Source organism: Crocodylus porosus, unplaced genomic scaffold, assembly GCF_001723895.1.
Source record: "Crocodylus porosus isolate Cpor-Errol unplaced genomic scaffold, CroPor_comp1, whole genome shotgun sequence".
Taxonomy (NCBI): Eukaryota; Metazoa; Chordata; order Crocodylia; family Crocodylidae; genus Crocodylus; species Crocodylus porosus.
The window spans coordinates 18,616,498-18,622,940 of record NW_017728948.1 but is presented as its reverse complement, the minus strand read 5'-3'; positions in this window follow the sequence as shown (position 1 = coordinate 18,622,940).

The following is a 6,443-nucleotide window of genomic DNA, read 5'->3' as shown; positions in this document are numbered from 1 at the left end:
AAAGAAATTCTTCCTTATGTCCAGCCTGAAACGGTCTTGCAGGAGTTTGTGACCGTAATGAGTTTGTGACTCATTAAGATGAGTATAAGAGCAAGTACAAACAGTGGGGACAAACTCGGGGAAGCCACTGTATGAACTGAGATATAGACAGGAAAGAAAGAGGAAAGACAGGAAGAAATGGGAATGTTTGGTGTAGAGCAGGGGTGACCAACCCATTACCCACGGCCAGATTTGGCCTGCGGCACCATGTTATCTAGCCTGTGGGACTTGTCACCGGTCTGGAAATTTAGTGGCAGAGAAGCAGTGCTCCCAAATTCCCAGACCCATGAAGAGCTCTGAGCTCTGCACACCTAGCATGTAGGGCCAGGCAGGGGCAGCTATGTGCCCCGAGGCCCAAACCTGGGGGGGGGAGGGGGGGCTACAGGGAACAGCAACAGGCCCACAGGGCCCAACCCCAGTGTGCAGAAGCGGATGATGAGGGGGCCTCTGGGGCCCAGTCCCAGCATGCAGGGGTGGGAGGAGGCATTGCCCAACTGTGGACCCAATTGTGGCAAGAGAGGCAGTGCCAGGGCTCCAGGGTACAATCCCAGGGGCCCAGTTCTGGTGTGCGTGGCAGGGAGGGGTGGTGACTGGCCCTAGGCAGTGGTCCTGGCATGTGGGATAATCCAGACCACAGACAAGTCCAAGAGAAGACAGAGGGCATTTGATAGGGAAGGATTTTTGTGGGTGATATATTGTATCGGACCAACTGCATGGTCATAAGACTTAGAGAAGCTTTCAAAGCAAAGCATTTTTAGTCAGGTTCCTGACTATGGAAACTTTCACCTAGTGAAATTATCTTTTGAAGTTCAAAGAGTTTGATACTGGAAAAATATCTGGGCCTAATTCTCATTTACACCCAGTCTCTCTCCAGCATAAAGCATTTCTAAAGTAAGAAAACATTTCACATTCTCTCTCTCCAAGTGCTCTTTACATTGCAAGAGGGATGGAAAAGAGCTTTAGTGTAATTATATAGGAGGCCTTTTGTGTGGCTGCTTCATTGTGGAGTATGGATTAGCAGCAGGATCTTATTTTGATTTTAAGGAGACATTTAATTATGGTCACTTCCTATTAACCCTTGATTGGAGGCAAAGCAATGAATCTTGCCTTGATAAATACATGGTCTGTAAAAAGAACTAGTAAAACTGTGTTCTGGCATGTCTGCCATAAACTGCAAGTGGCTTCAATCACGCCAGCTTTTACTTGAAGTTATCCTGCTGCATCCAACCAGAACCAAGCTATAGTTTTAAGATTTGCTTGGCTACTTTTAGGAAATGTGTTGCTATGGCCCCTGACACATTACACTGAAGACATAATTAACTGCTTAATCACATCTTAAGTACTGACCTGGCCACAAATTCATTCAATTAATGTTGAGGTAGAACCAGGAATAAGTAACTAAGTTTTTACACAAAATATGCATAATAATTTTGTGGCTGGTTCCTATCATGCCTTTAATTGATTGCGTGGCCAATGCTCCCAGCCTCTGGAGTACATTTCTGTGTGGTGCACACAGGAGTGTACTCCAGAGGCTGGAGCGCTGATCAGAGGTCCAAGCTGAGTGAGCTCCCCCTGGCTGGGAACCCCAATCAGATGATGGAGCCCCCAGTTACAGAGACATACCATGCATTCCCCGGGCTGGGAGCCCCATTCCCAGCCAGAGGAATGAAGATTGCCTTCCGGTATCCTCCTGGATCAGCAATATGGCATGATGGGCTCTGATGCTCATATAACCTAGTCACCCTTTGTGTACCTCTTGACAAACACCAATAAGCACGCATAAGACAAGAGAGCTTAAAATGTGATTATCCCGCACCTTAAAGCTTGTTAACTGGTACTAAGTGTCATCTAAGCATCTCAAAATTATGCCAGTTCAGAAGAGGGTTAACTCTGGACTCTGATACCTACCTTGTGTTAGTGTAACTTTAGTCTGCTCCACAGAGATGAAAAGTCCTTCAGCATGCCAGGATGCCCTGTTCCCCGGCCCCTCCCACCCAAAACAGGAGTAGAGCCCAGGTGGCCTGGTTCCTAGCTATGCCCCTGCTTACCAGCCCTCTCCTGGCAAGTTAGATCTGTGCAGGCAAGAAATGTAACTTCACCCTTACTGGAGCAGTCCTTTGCTGATGTAGATGTACCCAGTGTGACTCATACATGCATATGTGCATGATCAGCATATTCTGTGTGTCCAGTGCCACCTGGGTACAGAAATTCAATAACAATAAGTGTAGTTTCAGCAGGTGGACAATAAAGAGGGGCAGTCTTTATTAGCAGATATACTGTGTTACTGGAGGAATGAATGAATGAATGGTGTGGCTGTTGACTGAGCCAGAGACTCCGGATTAATTTCTTAAGGTCCCCAGAAGTATATTACATGTTGCACATTACACTTAGGACACATTAACTGCACTTAAAACATAGGTGTTTGCATATTCAAGCAGTAAAACACATGCTAAGTGCTATCATATCATAGCAAAGTTACGTCTTTTCATGGTGAGAGAATCTTCAGATCATGTTAAGTAACGAGTGTTCAGCTATTGCCCACCCACTCTACAGAAATAATAGGAGCACAACTCACTGATTGCTGGCCCCAGCTTCAGTACATTGGAGTCTCCCAAAAGTCCTGAACTGGCTTCCATGCCATGCTGTGGCTGGGATCGACCATCCGTGAGTTGGGCATAAGAAATCATGTTAGAGATGGTATTAGAGAGTCTAGTAAACATTACCATGTAATTGCTGAGAACATGTTCTAAATTTTAAGACAGTATGGTAGTGCTTACTACAATCTAAAAACATATGCTATGTGCCCCATGTGACAAGGCCCTAAGACTTGCTTGAAAGTTAGTTAGATCCCTCTGGAATGTGACAAAAATGTAGCAAACAACTGAAGATTGTTGGGAGTTGCCTAAAAGACTTAAGTGCCTGAAAATTGATTAATGTATACACCTTCTATTGACTATCTTGTCAACAAGGGTGTATCTTACTGTTTGACTAGGAAGCTGGCAAACTAGTGACAGAATGCAGAAATAGTACCCAGCTGTGTGTACATGTGTTAGCCTGCAATTGGATGGTTCAAAGGATAATTCATGTAAACAATGCATGTTTTCAGCAAAACTTTGGATTTGTGCTTCCTGGCATTTATCCCTTTTGTTAGTTTACTTGACCTGCCAGCTGACAGTGAATAAAAGTTACTTGATTTCTATTCACTGTCAAACTTCAGCAGAATAGGAAGTATTCCTGGAAATGGCAACAGGCATGAGCAGTACTTGTCATCCATCTCAGAAAGGTCACTGGAGAACTGACAGGGGTTCAGAAGAGGGTGATGAGCAACTGGGGAACAGAAAAACAGTTATGCAAATGATATACTGAAGACTGCAGTTGTTCACCTCAGAAGGTGATGTGAAAAAAGTATATGAAAAGATGGATGGTAAAAATAAGATAGATTCAGAGTTCCTGTTCCTTCTGTCTCATAATGATAAACAAGGGGATTTTCAATTAAATTGTGAGGTGGCAAATTCAAAATTGACAAAGTAAATACTTTCGAACGTAGCAAAAGAGCTAGGAAACTCATTGTCCCCACAAGTCAGAGGCCAGGAATTTAGTCAATTTACTGTTCTTTTAAATCCCTGTCTGGGATTAAGAAGAGATTGTGTAACTTTGTAAGTATTTTCTTGGCCATTGTCAGAGACAGAATCTTTAGCTAGTTGGATCTTGGGTAGGATTCAGTAGGGGTAATCCTGTCTTCCTGTGACTGTGCACGTGGACACGAATGGAGTGAATCAGGGTGAGTATAAGTAAGTTGACAAGTGAAGGACAGGATGAGTGTGGTGCATTGTGGTTGTGTAAGAAAAAGCTCTTTCAGAGAGACAGAGATGGAGACAGGGAGATAGAAAGCTACAGACTGTGTTTTATGTGATAGCCTGGACATGTGTATGTGTCCACAAGTAAGAAAGACTAGGGAGGGTGTGTAAGGTAGGAGAGATCAGGAATATGCTGAAAGGGGGCCAAGAGCTGCACTTTTCCAAGTTCAGAATTTCCGTTTTCCAAGAAATGTCAACATTTCAAAATTTGATCTTGCTCTAAACTGGAGTGAAGATGAAAATGTTTAAAATGTCCTATTAAATGAAAATCCTTGGAAATTTCAGTGGCAGGGAACTTTCCTGTTGGTATTTTGAAAGTTTATTTTAGAATTGTTTTTATTTATGAGGCTTTTGTCTTTCATTATTTTGTACATTATGAAGATGTTGTTTCATGATGTGTCAGGAGTGCTGTGTACAACTACTGCTGACGTAATACAACCATCTCTTATTTTTATTGGTTTTTTTTAATAAAGGGCAGCTGCTACTTAGTGCTGGTTGAAACATCTGACCTTCTTTTCCCAATCAAAGTGTCTCTAGTTTGCATTGTAATGAAGTAGCTTGACATTCTGCTAAAAGCCTGAGGAGAAGAACTCAGCCGGGATAGACTGGCAGAACTCTACTGAAATAATCAAAGGGTTTGGCCCTTTGTTTCTTCTAATACTTTTGCAAATCACATGAATTCATCCACTGTACATGACAGCTCACTTAGTGGGAAAACTGAAAAGTATACAACATGAAATAAATATTAAATGAATAAAATCATTTTCAGAAGGAAACTTGATCTAACACTTTCCCAAAGCACTCCATCAGAGAAATAATTAATGGCTATGGTTATTTTCCCAAATAATCTCTCTATATATTCCCAGTACAGCAAACACCCTCTGCTTTGTTTTACTCACATGTGGTGTCAGGAGCAGCTTGTTATAAAACAAATAGCACAGCTACTTGCAGCTGCTGAAATCAGGGTACACTAGTTTATAAAATGCTTTACAAGATGCTTTAGGGGAATCAAGTGAAATGGATTTTGGTTTGCCATTATGTTTAGCTGTTAAAAATATAAATGATAAAACATGCCATATGGAAATAAATGCAAGGAATCTGAAGAATTGTGCGAGGAAAACAATTCATGGAAGTAATTTATTATTCAGGCATAGAATCAGAAATCAGAGGGATCTATTTAAAAAACAGAGTGGGAAATGGGAAAGCTCTTTGGAGAGCAATAATTACAGAATCAATTTGAAACCCAAACTCACCCTGACTAATACTGGGATAATCAGTGGATAGAGTGCCGTTCAACTTGAATAGACCTTGCAGATTTAAATGTGTGGACATTAAAAGACTTCAAGACATAAATTACAGATCTAGACATGCTAATCCAGATTCCATCATTGAGAAAAAATAATTTCCAAGACACACTTATTCTGACAAATAGGTTGTTGCTTATGAAAGTTCACACTTCTCTGAAGCAGTTAATCTCCAGATTCCACTCTTCCTGACTTCAAATTGACACAGGTAGCTACCTTTGCACTGAGTCCATGAGATAAAACCAGATCTAGAGCTGATCCTTTTTGTGACGAGTCTAAGTATATGAACATGCCAGAACAAATCATAAGCTTCTCCTAAAAACTGGATTTAAAAAAATGCTTTTCTGACATTTGCAATAGTTGTCTCACATCACTGCAGTGCACTTCATTTTGTCTGCATACCGAATATAAACTCTGATTTCTTCAGATTCAGTAGGAAGCACCAAGCATCATGGACACCAGAGCTGTCCATACAGGTCTTCAGTTGTGTCACTTATTCCAAATTCTCAATAAACCAAGTGCTTCATGAAAAGCGTGTACACTTCTCTTGTTGCTCTATTTGCCCCTGATGAATATTTCTCTCCAGGAGTCATGATTTGACTTATTTTATTGAGTAGCACAATAATTTAGTTACAAAGGCATTTTATAATGCAAACCAAGCAGCTATGAGGGCCAGATTCTCTGCTACATCAAGATCACTTAAAATCACATATTTGAACTCATCAAGTAGGTAACTGACCTTAAAATGGCACATGGTTTTAGGATTGCTAGAATATCTGGATCATGCTCCAACTCCCCTCGCCCCTGCCAAATCCCAGCTTGTCCTTTATCATATTGCACCCTTCAAGGAGGGGGGTACTCTTGTACCTGGGGAATTCTTACTGGGCTAAATGTGGCAGAATTCAAAGCCCTTCTGTCACCAGAGTAGGCGGTAAGGTCAGAACAGAAGGGACAGTATGTCCTATGTGATTTATTAGTTTATTTCAAACTCTGTGATCTACACAAGTTGTTCAAGGGACAAATTCTGTTTTCATGTACTCTGCCAAAACTTTAATTGAAGCCAATAAAGCTACAACTTACGTTGGCTATGAACATAATATGCCGCAGTACCTCCCTAAGTGTGTTAGCTACTGTTCAGGTCCCTCAAGGCTCTGTCCTGCCCTGTGACCAGTGGGGTCCCTCAAGGCTCTGTCCTGGGACCCATACTGTTCAACATCTTCATTAATGATGTGGACATTGGAGT